Source organism: Sarcophilus harrisii, chromosome 4 (assembly GCF_902635505.1).
Source record: "Sarcophilus harrisii chromosome 4, mSarHar1.11, whole genome shotgun sequence".
Taxonomy (NCBI): Eukaryota; Metazoa; Chordata; class Mammalia; order Dasyuromorphia; family Dasyuridae; genus Sarcophilus; species Sarcophilus harrisii.
In genome coordinates this window covers 450094758-450112511 of record NC_045429.1, presented here as the reverse complement: position 1 = coordinate 450112511, position 17754 = coordinate 450094758, and the positions used below count along the sequence as shown (strand labels likewise).

General features: G+C 43.6%; 1 long non-coding RNA gene across 1 annotated transcript; it reads right to left on the bottom strand.

Annotated features, from left to right (window-relative positions):
- Nucleotides 1–11662: 11662 nt before the first annotated feature.
- Nucleotides 11663–16914, bottom strand: LOC116423783. The gene is made up of 3 exons (XR_004234307.1): nt 16803–16914; nt 13189–13321; nt 11663–12863 (listed from the first exon to the last, which is right to left on the bottom strand). It is a non-coding gene; the product is annotated as an uncharacterized LOC116423783 (long non-coding RNA).
- Between the last annotated feature and the right edge of the window lie 840 nt (nt 16915–17754).

Here is a 17754-nt window from a genome sequence, read left to right as displayed (position 1 = left end):
TGAGATTAAAGATCTCTCTCCTTTCATGCGAGCTACAATGGAGGGCACAACCCATGGGAGTTGTTGCACTAACGCCAGGCCATCCAGGACCAATCTGCCGGCTGACCTTGAGTGATCCCTACGTTTCCTCTAAGTCAAATCTGTAACCGGAGTGAGCTCATGGAACACAAACATGGGCAAGTCCCTCCCTCCAAAGTTCCTCTAGCTCACCATCTATATGCCTCATTTTACAGATGGGGAAACTGAGGCCCTAACGTATGAAGCTCAAGGTCACACAGGCAGTAACCATCAAAGGTAGAATCTACCTCCTGAGTCAATGTTTTCTTTCTTTTACATGCTCCTAAATACACAGGAATAGTTTTCCTTCTGCCTTTCCAACTCCTCTTGTCCAAATCTTATCTAACCTTCAAGACACAGTTTAAATGTCTCCTCTTCAGCAAAGCTTTCTCTGAACCCCTAATTAGAATTAATCTTTTCTGTCTGAATTCTCATGAACAGAGTATTATATAAGGTATTTTATACATATATACATGTATGCTATGTAGATTGTGTGAGGGGAGGGGCTATAGATAGTAGAATTTGGAAGCAAAAAACCTAAGAATTATCCCTGCCTCTTGCTATCTGTGTGGCTTTGGACAAGACCCAGTCTCTCTAGCTTGGTTTCTTCATCTATAACATGAGGATGGGGGAGGGGATAGATGGCTTTTGTCTGAGGTCCCTTCTAAGACCCTATTTCTGTGATCCTATATATCAGCGCGTTCCACACCCCTAAGAGTCCTCTTAAGTGCTGAGAATTATGCAGCCTTGCCCAGCCCTTATGGAAGAGAATGTTAGTAGGATTGCAGAGAGACAGGTACACTCATACATTGCTAATAGAATTGCAAATTGGCAGAATCTTTTCAAAGAGCCATCTGGCAGTCTGCTGTCAAAGTTATTTTAAAAATCATCCCTTTTTTAAACCAATTTCCTTCTTGGAGATGCACAGCAAAGACATTATCAAAAAGAATAAAAGCATTATCTGTGCAAAGAGAGCTGTAGCAGCATTAGTATTAATAGCAAAAAGTGGGAATTTGTGAAATGTCCAGTGAATCTACTATTAATCAGGGGTCTGTCTGGCCCCAAGGAGAGGAAAGTCCACCTTAGTATTGTTGTTCACTCTCTTATGCTTAGGAAAACCAACATTGGGGGAGAGGGAAAGAGGGAAGGAAGGAAGGAGAGAGAGAGAGAGAGAAAGAGAGAGAGAGAGAGAGAGAGAGAGAGAGAGGAAGGGAGGGAGGAAAGAAGAAAAGGAAAGATGGAAGGAAAGAGAAAGAAAGGAAGAAAAGAAAGGGAAGAAAAAAGAAGGAAGGAAGGAAGGAAGGGAAAGAAAGAAGGAAAGAAGGGAGGGAGGGAGGGAAGGAGGGAGAAAAAAAGAAAAGGAAGGAAGGAAGGAAGGAAAGAAAAAAAGGAAGGGAGATAGGGAGGAAAAAAGAAAAAGAAGGATGGAAGGAAAGAGAAAGAAAGGAAGAAAAGAAAGAGAAGGAAAAAGCTAGGGAAGAAAAAAGAAAGAAGTAAAGAGGAAGGAAGAAAGGAAGGAAGGAAGGAAGGAAGGAAGGAAGGAAGGAAGGAAGGAAGGAAGGAAGGAAGGAAGGAGACAAAAGAGAAAAAAAGCAACACAGAAAAATTTAGGAACCTGTGATCATGACCAGCCATGATTCCAGAGGACAAAATGAAGAAAATATCCACATTTCCTGCTCCAGAGGTAACAGCTTCATGGTACATATATTTGGGGGACGTGGTCAATGTGACAGTTTGAATTGCTTGACCATGCATATTTCTTCAAAATTTTGTGGGTTTTTTTCTTTTTTTTCAAGGGAGAGGATAGGGGAAAGGGGAAAAATCAATTTTTGTTCATGAAAAAAATAAAATATAATTAAAAAAAAAGAAAGAAATCAGGGCAGGTAGATGGCACAGTGGGTAGAGTATTGGCCATGGAGTCAGGAGGACCTGAGTTCAAATGTGACCCCAGACACTTAACACTTCCTGGCTTGTGACTCTGGGCAAGTCACTTAACTAGGGGGAAAAAAAATCTTCCCTGAACTCCAAGCACCAGCCCTATTATCTTACCAGAGAAGGTAATCGGTGCGCCCCCAAATCAGGAATTACCCACTTCCCAGACAGGAGCGTCCATTGCTCTGGGGCAAACTGGGAGCCACGTTCTGCAGAGTTCTGTACCTCAAGCTCTGGATCTAGATGGAATTGGCCATGTTTGCAGTAAAGTGAGAGAAAACTGAAGTAACTTAGAAATGAAGGGAAGTGAGTTGAGAAAAATGTGGAATAAATGTCTCAGAAGGGAGATTAAGATCTCTCAAAATCTCATTCAAGGAGAATCCTGGGCTCCCTCCCTCCAGAAGGACCTTGCCAGATATTATTATATTTATTTAAAGAGTTTTTTTTGGGGGGGGGATTGTGATGATGGGGAATGAGGGAATGGGAGGAGGGGGAAAGCCATTGTCTGCTAGTGATAAAGAAGGAATGATGGGATGGCCCCCTGGAGAGGGATGTGCTCTCTGTCTCTGTGACTGCCATTGTCCTGGAGCCCCAGACAGGTGGAGGGAGAAGGAAATAGGTGAGAGGCGCTCAGGAACCTCTCTGGGAAGGGAAGTGCTCAGGTCTTTATTTCTCTAAATCCTTGTCCTAGGGAGGGGGGGAGGGGGGGATCCATCTTCCCTGCATGTCTTGCTCTGTCTTATCCAGCAGATTAAAAAGACTTTAGAAGTTAATTTGGTCCAATGGCAACCCTCGTTTTACAGATGGGGAAACCATCAGGTTTAGAACCCGAGTCCTCTATCTCCAGACCGGTTTTCCCTCTTCCACTTATTACTATCATTTCCATCCATTCATTTTGTCCCTACCCAGAATCCCTAGCACAGGGTTACTCTATACAGCAGGTGCTTCACTAACATTTCTTAAATGGAAATCATTAACGGGATGCACCAAATAATCATTGCTGGCAGGGATGGAGGCCTTTCCCTACGTTCTCATTTGATGCTTACAATCCCCCTGTGGGATAAGTGCCATCATTAATATTTCACAAAGGAGTAAACTGAGGCTCAAAATAAGGCCTTTCTTCAGAGGGGCCTGGGGAATCCTTCCAGAGCCCATGGAGGTCCGGCTCAGACTATGGCATTGGGCCCCCTTGTAACTGCTTTTCCATTCACTTTCTTGTTCCTTCCTTCCTGGGGCAAATATAGGGTGTCCCAAAAGTCTTAATGCAGCTTTAATCTTGAGACTTTTAAGACCCCAGAGATGCTTCTCTGGCTTTTAAAACCATTCACAGCCTGTTTCCAGCCCCCCTGCCTTTCCACCCTGACCATACACGGTCCCTTCAAGCTTCAAAATTCTTCCTGTCCCTCACAAAGGGTAAGTCCTTTCCCCTCTCCATGCTGGCTCCCCATGTCTAGGATGCACATCCTCTTCCCCTCTGCCCCTCGAGATCCCCTGCTGCTTTTAGCATTTTAGCCCATCTTTCCCCATCCCAATTGCCCCAGTTTCCAGGGCCTTTCTCCAGAACTGATCCGGAAGTGACTCATTTAATTTGCACCCATCTTTTATATAAGTAGAGGTGGGTTTGTCTCCTTGAGATGGGGATAGTTCAAGAAGCCAACTGGGGCTTCAGAAATCAGCTCTGAGATCTGGTCTAGCTATGAATGCCCTGGAACTTCCAGCCAAGATATAGAGACTCAATCTCAAAAAATAAAAAAAAATAGAATACAAGCCTCTTGAGGGAAGTAAAATGGACTTGACCTTCAAGGTCCCTTCTAGTTTTAAATCCTAAGATCCTACAAGTTCAATACCTGCCAGTTGCTATCCATGTGATTTTGGGTCAAGTCACAACCAATTTTTGGTCTTGGTTTTTTTTATCTGTAAAATGGATCAGTTGGACTAGATGGCCATTCAAGTCCCTTTCAGCTCTAATTGTTCTTGTGCGATCAAGAGACACCCCCCAAAAAACCTAAAAACACTGGAAATTAATATCAAAAATTGAAAATTCGTAGGTCAGCACAGGATGGCTGGGAACTCAGAAGGGACTTTGGAGGAGAAGAAGCACCCCGAATGACAAGGGAGAGGGGCCGGTCTCAGGATGAGGGATGACCAGCGGACAGGACCCTGCTCTGTTAGTTGCCTAGCAGAGAGTTGACTAATTTTCTCCGTGTTCCTCGGTCTTCTAGAGGGAAACTTTCTTCATCATAACTGTCACCAAATGGTAAACAGCCCAGTACATAACCTCCCTATGAATCTGAAGATAAGACACCCCTAGAAAAAAAAAAAAGGAAGAAAAAAGCCTGAACAGGAAGCAAGTGGGTAAACCGTTATCTGTACTTATAGGAGGGTTGAGTAGGGGTTGCTTTTTAAAAGGCAGGGGAAATGTTTTTATTTAAAATTGACAGAACCTTCAGAAAGATGTTGACTACAGTGAGGTGATTCTGGCCAGCCCCAAGGGTCTTGTGATGGAGAGAGCCATCTGCACCCAGAGAGAGGATTGTGGGAACTGAGGGTGGATCACAACATAGCATTTTCACTTTGTTGTTGTTGTTTGCTCGTTTGTTTTTTCTTTCTCATTTTTTCCTTTTTGATCTGATTTTTCTTGTGCAGCACGAGAAATGTGGAAATATATATAGAAGAATTGCACACAGTTAACATATATTGGATTATTTGCCGTCTAGGAGAGAGGGTGGGGAAGGAAGGGAAAAAAATCTGGAACACAAGATTTTGTTGAAAATCATCTCTGAATATGTTTTGAAAATAAAAAGCTTTAATTAAAAAAAATAATGATGTTGACTAGAAGTGCTTCAGGTTAAGGAGATGGCTTCTAGTAAATGAGGATCCCTAGGGAAGGGGGGGTGGATGAGCTAGCCAGTCTTGGCGCTGCCCAAGGGTCTTCTGGGAGAGATTCCCTAAGGAGTGAACAAGACTCCCTCTCCCCTTCTGGGTCTCTGTTTTCCTTTGACACTTTGGTAATCTTACAATTGTAGGGATTGTGGCGATTACCTATTTCCCCATAGCAGCCTCTCAATGCTGTTGTCCCTTCTACCATTTCTAGGAAATGTATCCTCCTGCAGCCCACCTAAGTATTGAAGCTTTCTGAATCGAGACCCTTTAGGACAGTGATCGATGTGCTGAGCTTCAGGTCAGAAAGGCCTCAGATACTGGCTAATTGCAGAAGAATACACTTTTTTTTAAACAAATGGTGGAAGGGATGCAATACTGCCAGTATTATACATTTTTAGGGCATTAAAGGAATGATGGTGGCGGACAATTTCCATTCATGTCCAACTTTTTGTGACCCCATTTGGGGCTTTCTTGGCAAAGATAATGGAGGGGTTTTTGGGTTCCTTTTCCAGCCCATTTTACAGATGAGGAAACTGAGGCAAACAGGGTGAAGTGACTAGTCCAGAGTCAAAGAGCTAGGATCTAAAGCTAGATTTGAACTTAGATCCAACACTCTATCACGCCCAAGGAAGAGATATCAGAAGTCATCTAGTCCAACTCTCTTATTTTATAGATGGAGCCCCTGAGGCTCAGAGAGGTGACATCATTTGCCCTAAGTTTCACAGTAGCAAATATCAAAGGTAAGATTTGAACTCGGGTCCTCTCAGTCCAGACTCAGTTCCCTTTCCTCTGTTCCACACTAAGGTTTAGAAAACAGACACTTGTGCAAATCTGCACGTACTGTATATGTCAGGGAGGGAGAACAGCCACAAGAACAGGGTGAGGAGATAAGGAGATAAAGAGACTGGTATGAGAGGGAGGCAGGTGAGAAATTTCTGGCTGAGTGTGGAATTTCCCTGAAGCAAGGCAGAGAACCCAGGGGAAACAGAGAGGGCTGAAAACACAGCCCATGGCAGGGACTGTCAGCCAGAGTTCACAGTGTCCAATCCCTCTCCAAAAAAGTAATCAGTCAATTAATGAACAATTATTAAGTACCTATTATATGCCAGGTACTGTGTAGGGCACTAAAGATACAAAAGCAAAAGAAATCCCTGCTCTGAAGGAAGAAACAACACATACACATAAAAGTAAATGTGAAATCTATACAAAGTGAGTTCTGTTCATTTGTAGTTCTAATTCTGCTGGGCTGTGCCATCTTGTAATTGTGCTCAGTTCTCTCAGTGCTTCAGACCAAGAGTCACATCTGTGATGTTCCTTTAGGCTGCCCCTCCTGACCTCTCTCTCTCCCTTAGAATGTTGTCACCATCCTTCCGGATGTAGTCTTGGGACAAAGAATTCTAATTTCAAGAGCTAACCTAGTTGGGACAGTGAAGCCAGCCAGTTAATTAGAGTCCGCCAGTATTTAGTTTGCTTTTGAACTTCCTTCCCTCATCAAACAGGTTATACATCCCTGAAGCAAACCTCTATCTGACTCAGGGTTAGAAAGTTCTTAGTGTGTCTTTGAATTTAGCAAATGGGATATATCTCCCTGACCCTAATCTGCATCTGATTTAAAATTAGAAAGTCCCTTAGTCTGCTTTCAAATTTATTTCCTTCATCAAATATGCATCCTCGATCCAAGCTTCTATATGACTTAGGGTTAGAAAATCCCTTAATCTGACTTTGAATTTATTTCCTTTAATATAGATTCCTGATCCAAGGTTCTATATGACTTAGGGTTAAAAAGTCCTTTAGTCTGACTTTGAATTTATTTCCTTCAGCAAAAATGCATCTCTGATCCAAGCTTCTGTATAATTTAGGTTAGAAAGTCCCTTAGTCTGCTTTCGAATTTATTTCCTTCATCAACTATACATCCTTGATCCAAGGTTCTATATGACTTAGGGTTAGAAGATCCCCTAGTCTGCCTTTGAATTTATTTCCTTCAGCAAATATAGATTCCTGATCCAAGCTTCTATATGATTTAGGGTTAGAAAATCCCTTAATCTGACTTTGAATTTATTTCCTTTAATATAGATTCCTGATCCAAGCTTCTATATGACTTAGGGTTAGAAAGTCCCTTAATCTGCCTTTGAATTTACTTCCTTCAGCAAATAGGATATATATCCCTGACTCAAACCTCTATGTGATTTAGGTTTTAGAAAGTCCTTTAGTCTGCTTTTGAACTCCCTCCTCCAGCAAACAGGATTACACATCCCTGATCCTGACTTCTATCTGACTTATGCAGGGGTCCTCAAACTTTTTAAATAGGGGGCCAGTTCACTGTCCTTCAGACTGTTGGAGGGCCAGACTATAGTAAAAACAAAAACTTTGTTTTGTGGGCCTTTAAATAAAGAAACTTCATAGCCTTGGATGAGGGGGATAAACATCCTCAGCTGCTGCATCTGGCCTGTGGGATGTAGTTTGAGGACCCTGTAAAGAGTTCCTTTTACTGCCAGTCAATTCCTGATTGTCAGTTTAGATTTCAGCTCAGACCACTTGGGTCTGTATTACCAAAAAGCCCCACACAGATCTTGGGAATTGGAAACTCCTCACCTCCCTTTAGGGTTCCAAGATCCTTTGAATATAAATGGATGGAGAAAGGCAAAACCCAAAAAGCTACCTGGACCACTGAAAGGCCATCACTGACACCTCAGATCCTTTACTCTACATTCCTGCCTTTCACATGTTAATGTGTCTCACAATAATAACCCTCCTGGGCTCTGAGCCATAACTAAGGATGAGAGCTGTATTGTACAGTCCGGTGTAATAGAAAGAAATAAAACGACGATCAATGAGACCTGGGTTCTGGACCCAGTTTTGTTGCAAATTAGCCGTGGAATCTTGGGTAACTTGATCTCTCTGAGTCTATTGCCTTATTGACAAGATTCTAAAATTCTAGATAAAGAAAGGACATTAACCTTCTCATTGTACATTTGGGGAAACTGAGGTCCAATAGCAGATGGTCAAGATGAGGGTTGAACCCAGGTCCCTGATTCAAACTCTGTTGCTGTGTTCACTGAGCCAAAGTACACAAGACAATGACAAACACCTGATTCATTTGAAATCCCAGGGACAGAGACAGATGGAGGGAGAACCTATGATCTCCCTAAAATAGGGAACTCTCTGTTGGGCACACATCCTCCACCATTGTTGGCAGGTACTTTTCTGCAACTTAGACTCTTGGAGAATCACCCAGAACCCTAAGAGGTTAAGTGACTTGTCCAGGGTCACACTCCCAGGATGTATCAATACTTGGTTCCTAATCCCATTTCTGCTGCTTAGGATGGGACTTTTGGCAAGTAAGGCACTCTGCCTCAGTTTTCTCATCTGTAAAATGAGAAGTTTGCACTACATCTCTAAACCTGAATCCTACAGTTGAATAGCTGGAGGGCCCAGGAATAAAAGAGGTGTTTCTGGAGGGGCAATCTTTCCCTGATGCTGTCATCCAGGGTATTAGCTCTTCCCACCAGCATCCTGTCCTTTACAAATAGAAGGAAGAAAAATACACAATGATTTGTGGGTATGTTTCATTTTTTAACTCATATCCAGAAAGAGTTAGCAGGAGAGGAAGGTTTTTCAAAAACTCTGGTCACAGGTGACAAGTAAATCTCTCAATCCCCCATTTGGCAAGGAAGAAAATTATCTTATTGTATTCAAATCAAGTAGGCTTGTTTCTCCCACTCCCTGCCATCTACTGCTCAAATTGCCCGCTAATTCTTTCAATTTGCATTATTCATGAAGAAGCAAGCTGACTCAAATCCATCTTCAGAAGGGCTGTAATGCAAACAATTTTCAGTGGGGGCAGAGGGAAAATAATCATAATTACAAAACAAGACAATGGCACTTAGAGTGAAATATCAGTTCTATGGGACCAGTCTTGAGACACACAAAAAAGTGCCTCTGGAAAGAAATGGGATAAAACAGAATTGCCATCATTGGATCCCTACTTGTTCAGTAGTGGGAATGGCAAAGTCCTACAAAGTGATAGATCATTGGATCACGTGTTCTGCTTGTTCAGTAGTGGGAAAAGCAAAGTCCTACAAAATGATAGATCATTGGATCACATGATCATTGGATCACATGTTCTGCTTGTTCAGTAGTGGGAATGGCAAAGTCCTACAAGGTGATAGATCACTGGATCACATGTTCTGCTTGTTCGGTAGTGGGAATGGCAAAGTCCTACAAGGTGGTAGATCACTGGATCACATGTTCTGCTTGTTCGGTAGTGGGAATGGCAAAGTCCTACAAGGTGGTAGATCACTGGATCACATGTTCTGCTTGTTTAATAGTGGGAATGGCAAAGTCCTACAAGGTAGTGGATACAAACTAAGCACAGGTGTGCATCAGGAGAGGTAAAGGGTAAGCTGATAGGAGCTCAGAATATCATAGGATCAGAGATTTAGAACTAGAAGCCATCTTTCATTTTATAGAAAAGAAAATAGACACTGACTTTAAATCCTGTACTTTCTCCTCTATACCATAAGGCATTCCTAATGCCGTGGACCTGAAGGGTTTCAGAGCCCTCCTAGCTTCGTGTCATATGTGAATCTGGTGAACGTGTCATCCATGGCTCCAGGTAAAGAAATGGGAAGGACACCAAGCACAGGGTTCTGCTGGGTCTCTTCTTAGTGAACCCATAGTGGTGCTTAGGGATCCCCATTTCTTCTAAATGTGTTCTGAGATGTTGGCAGGAGTTACAGTCCAACCCACTAGAGGATGAGGTCTGTTTATCCGCCTCTGTGCTATGGGCTTACTATCTCTAATTTACCGATCTCTAGCTTGGCAGACCTCCGGCCCGGAGTTAGAAAAACTCATCTTCATGAGTTCAAATCCTGCCTCAGACATTTCCTAGCTTGTGACCCTGGGCAAGTCACTTCCCCGGTTATCTCAGCTTCCACATATATAAAATGAGCTGGAGAAGGAAATGGCAAACTAGTCAAGAAACGCCCCAAGAAAGAGTTGGACAAGAAATCCTCATTCCCATCTCTATACTCTTCCTATTCTTCCCACCCTCAACCCCTGCCCCCAAGCAAAGTTTTCTTATATTTTCATTTTGCCTGGATTCTCCTTTGCCTCATCTCACCCAGCCGGTGCTCCTTAGTAATCCCCTTGAGGGCAGGAAGGATGACATCCTTCACCCTTACCAGCTAGCACCTAGATTGTAAATAGTTACCGTTGTTTGTTGAATTCTATGATGCTAAATTTTGCTTCTTTCCAGCATCACTGTGCCTAGTTCAGCCTTCTCAGATCCTGAAGAATAAAGCTAATCCCTCTTCAACATGACAGTCCTTCAAGTTGTAAGCACAGCATTTATATTCCTGCTAAGTCTTCCTTTATCCAGGCTAAACATGCTCATTTCTTTCAACTGATCATTATGTGTCTTAGCTTCCTGGCCCTCTGTGTTCTACTCACTTCCTCCCGTGATCATTACAATCTGTCACCGTCTTCCTGAAAATGGGTCGTCCCGAACACAAATACAATATTAGGGGGGCAGTCCTTTCAGAATAAGATCGTATTTTTGTGTGGTTTGTCTACCAACTGCCACTGGTTATTCCTCATGAGCTTATGGGGAATTTTTTTTGAGCCCAAATATGGGACTTTACACTTACTCATGATAATTTCATCTTAACAGAGTTGGCCTAAGGGAGGCAGAACAGCATATTGGATAGAGAGCTTTGAAGCTACTGGGTTAGGACCCATGTCCTTCCTGTCCTTCCTACTATACCTAAGCAGGGTGACCCTGGTCAAGTACTTGACCCCTTAGTGTACTGGGAAACCTGTCGGATTAAGTTATGGGAAAAGCAATAACTGCACCGGGAGAGTGACTTACATCATCAGAGAGTTCCCTGTATCAGTGAAAGCACAAGGCTATTGTCAATCACAAATTCAGGTTGATGATCTCTTTCCAGAACCCAAGGCTCCCATCCATTGCATTAGCCAACCTTTCCAGCCTCAGAGCATGAGTATATTTGATAATACGGTGATAATTCATATTTATAAAGCACTTTGAAGCTTTGCAAAATGTCTTCCTTTGGAACTGATAAACCAAGCCTTTCTTTAACCCAACCATTCCTGATAAAAATGTTAGATAGGATATGGACAAGACACACATGGCCAGTCAGATGGCACGGCAGATACATCGCTGGCCATGAAATCAAGAGGATCCTATCTCAGATGCTTACAAGCTAGTGATGCTGGCCAGTCGTAAAATGTGGGTAATAAGAGCACTCACTCCCAGGGTTGTTGTGTGAATCAAATGACATAATATTTAATAAAGTGTTTAGCACTATGACTGGCACATAGTAGGTGCCTAATAAATGCTAGTTCCCTTTCCCCCAGTGCCCTGGACAGTGCTCTAAGACTATACATTGAAAAAGAGTCCTAATTATTCATTGTCAGAATCAAATGACATAATATTTAATAAAGTGTTTAGCACATAATAGGTGCCTAATAAATGTTTGTTCACTTTCCCCAGAAACTCAGACAGGACTCTAAGACTATACATTGAAAAGGAAGTCCTAATATGCACTGCCAAAATCAAAAATCATATTTAATAAAGTGTTTAGCATAATGACTGGCACATAGTAGGTGCTTAATAAATACTTGTTCTCTTCCCCCGGTGCCCCAGACAATACTCTAAGACTATACATTGAAAAGGTAATCCTAATACACGTTGCCAGAATAAAAAATAATATTTAATAAAGTGTTTAGCAGAATGCCCAGCACATAGTAGGAGCTTAATGCTTATTCCCCTTCCCCTTGGGCCCCAGACAATTCTCTAAGACTAAACATTGAAAGAGGGAGCTTTCTCACTAAGAGTTTCCTACATAAATAAAATCACAGGCTATACCCATCATGCAGCTTGGAATGAGCATCTAGGAATAAGTTCTAGGCCCCAGAGATCCATGGACAAAGCAAACTTCTCCCTGTCCTCCGAGGGGAGAGGGATAGTGGGTGATAGAAAATCTAAAATTCTCTTGGTGGGCCACCCATATCTCTTCCGCTCCTCCACAGGTGTAGCCGGACACTCCGAGTCAAATGCCTCCTTAAAACCCAGGTATTTTCCATCCACTCTCTCTATTCACCAGACTAGAAACCCTATCCAAGAAGGAGTTGGGGGCAGAGAGAAGGGAGGCTGGTCTGGCAGGATGAATCCACTCTGGTTCCCAGGCCGGTGAATCTTTAATTCGGAGAGGAGATCTGACTGTTCTTTTACTCTGCCCTCACTTATTGGGCTTTAAACACCCTGTTAGATATTTTTACTCTTTCCTTCTTAGTCCAAAGATCATAATCCTTGGCAGAGAAAAGAGGAGCAAAGTAAGAGCTGGGCACAATAAATAAAAACAAGGAGGAAACATAATCACTGCTGGCATTTTCTTGTGAATCTCTTATTATTATCCTCTCATCTGCTGCACCAGGGGAGACACAATACTGTGGGCAGTTTATGTCTCGTGAGGAGGTAGTGTAGCCCGTGTCCCTGCTCCACAGCCCCCCACCCCAACCTGGGAAGAGGTAGAAAGAAAGGAGTTACTGCCACGTACCCAGGGGCATGGCCACAGATCCCCTGGGGGAGGAAAAGTGTCCGCCTCCCCCCTGCCCAGGATGTGAGCTCCCGTGGACAAAGTCCTGACCGCCCAGTGTTGGTTATTGTTTCCGATTTACCCAAGTCTACTTTTTACATTTAATTTCAAAAACTGTTTTATTGGAGCTGAACTCCACAGAGCATATGGCGTCCGAGCTCTCCACAAAGTTTCTAGGGCATGGATGGCTTGCCACTGAAACACTTGGAGCATGAGCCAAAGTCCCTGGGGGATCCTTAAGGACATCCCATGGTGGCCACAAGAGTTAGGGCAAAAGGAGAGCAAGCTCCTTCATCTTTCTTCCTTCAGTTTTCCCTTGATAGAGTTCCCATCCCGACAACATGGCAGCCTTGGGCCATGTGACTGCTAGAGCTGGCAAGTGGGAAGACAAAATAAATGAAATAATAAATAATATAAATGAAGGGGGCTCCTAGAAATCGGGACTTTTTGTTATCTCTATGGCCTCAGATTCTCTCTCCCTCTTACTCTCTCTCTCTCTCTCTCTCACACACACACTTCTGCCTTGGAGTTTCTCATTCCACAACCACTCTAATAATGTCAAGCCTGGAATTCAGTTTTTCTATAAAATACTTCCTAACCCAAGCCACCTAATCCCTGCTCTCTCCAAAGCGATTTCCTCCCTTTGATCATCCCAACCTGACTTGCAGACAGCTTTTTCCACTATTGTGCAATTCACCTGAATGTGGTAAAATCTAAGAAATGCTTGTTGGGGAAAAATGCCCACAAGGCCCCACGTCGTGAAGTCCAATTTCAACACTTGAGCAAACGTTCCTTGATGGTCGACTGTGTCTGAAGCACCGGCCCAGGTTCTAGGGAGTGACAAAGAAGAAGCACAATCAGGGCCTCCCAAGTCCTCAGAACTCTCCAGCCTCCCCAGATCACTGCCAGGGCAATCCCATGACTGGACACTCCTCCAATAAGATCAGGGAAGGATAAACACAGAGATAGGGGAGGCCATGTGCTCCTAGCCGCCATGGTGGGCTAGAAGACGGGATTCAGTTAGGGCTCCCTCACTGGGAGCCCCGCCTAGGGAGGAAAAAAGGCAATGAAAGGGCTTTAGGAGACATGGAGCGGGCTAAGATCTACCCTTCTGGAGGCTTAAACAGAGTAGGAGCCAGTATCCTTGCTGGGTTCCAATACACCGGGGGAATTCTAGGAATCTGCTCCCAGTCCTTCCTGACTGGAGGGAAAGTGGAGGGGATAAAGAACAGTCCTCTGATGGATGGGAAGGGCTGATGGCTCAGAGGTTGCTGGGACAGACTGGCTGGATACACCAAAGGGGTGACCCGAGTCTCCTTTCTTTAAGGGAGACTGATGCCCTGGGCCATAGCAAGTGGCCATCTCTGATTCTTTGTGCTTCTTTTCTGATTTAAGACAAAGAAGCATAGAGAATCATGCAGGTGGTGATCTGGGGAGGTTCACAAGAAATTCAGAGCTCTGCATCTACAGGCTGGCCATGATGTCCACCAGACTGGTAGTGACCAATGGCAATGGAAGCAGCTCCATCAGCAACAGAAGTACACAGTGAGGACAGCTGTCTCTTCACGGGTCAGCCTACATTTCCTCAACTGTAAAATGGGGATTTTAATAGCACTTGCTTCACAGAGTTGTTTTGAGGATCTAATAAGATAATATAGTTGTAAACCTTAAAGCAATAGGGAAATATTAGCTATTTTTATCACCTGGTAAACTTAAATATCATGGTACAATTATTATTATCAGTGAGTAAACACTTCCTCTTGGTGGCTAGGGAGGGGGAAGGACAAGGAAGATAACGTGTAGAATTCTACACAAAGTCACTTTATAAACCCAGAGCCTAGCACCATTCCTGGCACATATTAGGTACTTCATAAATACTTGATTCCCTTTAAATATTTTCACTGACTCATTGCTGATCCTTTTCATATTTTTCATATATTCTAAGTTCCTTAAGGATAGGGATGATTCATTTCTTTATTTTTAAATTTTTCGACAGTATTTTATTTTCCAAATACATGTAAAGATAGTTTTCAACATTCATTTTTTAAGACCTTGTGTTCTAGATTTTTCTCCCTTACTTCCCCCTTGAGAATATCTTGGGGATGGGGGGGAGAGAGAGAAAGAAAAATTTGGAACACAAGATTTTGCATGTAAAGGCAAATGTTGAACACTTTTTGCATGTATTTAGAAAAATAAAATACTCTATTAAAAATGTAAAAAGAGAAATAAGAAGGTTGGTCTAAATGACTTCGGAAGCTCCTTCAAACTCTAGATTTGTTATTCTACAAAACTTTAAAGTGCTCTAGGAATATTAGTTGTTGTTATTGCTGTTATTATTATTAGCACACACACAAAGAATGAGAGTCAAGGAAGCAGACATTCAGTTAATTGCCTACTCAGTGCCTATGTGCCAGGCACTGAGCTAAATGCTACAGTCATAGAAAAACAGAAACATCAGCCTTGGGCTGATGGGGGAAACCCTAGACAATAAATGTGGAAGAATACTAATTCTACACAGTAACTGAGATAACCTTAGAGGAAACATCAGAGTGGGACAGGGCGGAAAGATTGCTTGCAGAAGGTGGGATTTTGGCTGTGACTTCGAAGTGATGCGGCAGGAGAGTGTGCAGGAGCAGTCACTGTCAGAAGATGGAAGGACCAGCTAAAAAAACCCGGGAGACCGGTGGCCATTGGGTTGTGGATTACTGGGAAGGAATAAGGTGTTAGAATATTAGAAAGAAGGGGCCCAAGCTACCAAGAGCCTTAAAAGCCAAACACAGGATTTTATATTTGTCACTGGAAGTCATAAGGAATCCCTGATGTTTACTGGCGAGGGGAGTGAGTGGACCAAGTGACCAAGACCTTTAAAGGCCAAACACAGGATTTTATATTTGACATTGGATGGTTACTGACTGGTCAGGTTTTAAGAAAGTCACTTTAGTGACCAAATGGAGAGTGAACTGGAACTGGAAGCAGACTGCTCCCGGATGGCTGTTCCGATGATCCAGGTATGAAGTGAGAGGGCTTGGGGAGAGGAAGGAGAGGAGGGGACCGGTGTCAGAGGGGAGGACCAGGTGGACTGGAGAGATGAAATGAAATAGAAAGGACAGGACCTGTCTTGTCTGCCCACATCCCCCACCCTCTTAGAAAGGAAGCCCGCTCCGGGCTCACGGGCACCCCTCGTGGTCTCATCTCCCAGCCTGAGCACTTATCACAGCCCTGAGGGTTGCTAGGCAATTTTCTCCCTGTTCTTTCTCTTTTCTTATTTCGGTAGACAAGCCAGTATTTTTCCAGAGCCTGGCCCCTGCGCCTTCTCCAAAAAGGCCCAGCCCTTCCCAAATTGCACCTGGGACCTTTTCATCAGTGGGCGGAAAGAACCCCACCCCCACCTCCGCCCCCCAAAGGTGTGCCATGGAAAACTTCGACATTTACAAGCGTGCTTCTGTGGATGGAAAAGCTCTGTCTCAAAGCATCATCAGGGCAGGGCCTCATTCATTCATCCACCAACTATTCAGTGACTTGGGGCAAGTTTTTATTTCACCCGAACCTCAGTTTCCCTCTCTGGAAAATGGAGACCATAATTCTCGCACTAGAGACAAGAAAAGCTCATCAGGTTATGAGTCGAAGTTCTGATTCTGCCCTTCTATTTACCACCCGTGAGATCTTGGGCAAGTGGGTTCACCTCTTTGGGCCTCTGTTTCCACATCTGTAAAACAAGAGGACGGGCTAGACTGGCTTTCTGAAATCCCATTTAGCTCTTGAGCTGGGTAGGGACGATCCCCTGTCTTCCTGACTGATTTCTTCATACACCTTAAAGCATGAAATAAATGTAACTTACTATTATAATTATGAAACCCTAAGACCACAGCTCTGGAGGTGGACGTCTCTCAAGTTACAGGTACGGAAACTGAACCCAGAGAGTTCATCACAAACACAGGATCCCAGGTCCAGAGCTGAAGGGTCCACAGAGACCAGTCAGTCCAACCAATCCAGGGCTTCCCAAGGTCATCTCGGTGCTAATTAACCAAGGTGGGATTTGAACTCAGTTCCTGGAGCTCAGGAGCCACTATTCCTTCCACCGGGCAGTGTCTTATATGGATTTTCCCTTTCACAGACTAACTCTCCTTAAAAGGAAAAGTTACATACATGCAGTAATGATATTATTGCATCATTAGCTCCTGAAGGGAGAATCCAGGCATTCAGAGATCCCTGGGATCCAGACCATTAGGAAAGGCACCAGCAACAAGGCAGGATTTCACTTCAATCAGGAAATATATGGGAGACCAGGGGAAAAGCAGAGATAAATAATACCTGGGCAGCTAGGGATGCCATAATGCACAGAGTCGGAATCAGCAAGACTTGTGTTCTGGAGTTCAAATTTAGCCTCAGACAGCTGTGTGATCCTGGGCAAGTCACTTCATCCTGTGCGCCTCTGTAAAATGAGAAGGAAATGGTAAAACTGCCCCAGTATCTCTGCCAGGAAAACCCCAGATGGGTCACAAAGTAAAACAAGACTGAAAGGACTGGACAACAACACACAAGAGCTGGGTCCCTCTCCTAGGGGAGCCTAGATTGGGAGCTGGAGTAGATGGAGAGTACTTCCAATCTATGCTTCTCATTTTATAGATTAGCAAACTGAGGCCTGGGGAGGGGAGAAAAATGACCCAGGATCATAGAAGGGACCTCAGAGACCCTCTCATCCACTCCTCTTATTTTATAGACTCAGAAAACTTTCCAAGGTCATCCTGGTAGTAAGCATCAAAAAACAGTATCTGAACTCAGATGCTCTGACTCCAAACTAGTCGGTCTCCATTCTCTCTATTATATTTTTCTGTGTTTAGAGAAAACAGAGAGGGCTCTTAGGGGATCAGGGAAGCTTCATGGAAAAGGTCGCCTTGGATCTGGGTCCTGGTCAGTAAACAAGAGTCTTATGTGAGCAAAAAATGGGGAAGGATGTGGGGAAAGGGAAGGATGTGGGAAAGGATCCTGAGAGGGGGAGAAGATCAGAATTAAACTAAGAGAAATGAGAGACATTCAATGGGTCCAGAGCAGAGGGTTTGTTTTAGGGAGTGGTGAAAAGAGAAAGATTTGGGGAAGATAAAATAGGGACAGATTGTATACAACAGGGCTGTTTGTCAGCCTTAGAAGTCAAGATGGAATCCTGTAGGCAACAAAGAAAGGTATCTGGGCAGCAGTGACTGATCTGACTAGTGATTTAGGAGCTAATCTGGAGGCACAAAAGGGAAGATTGGAGGGAATGATA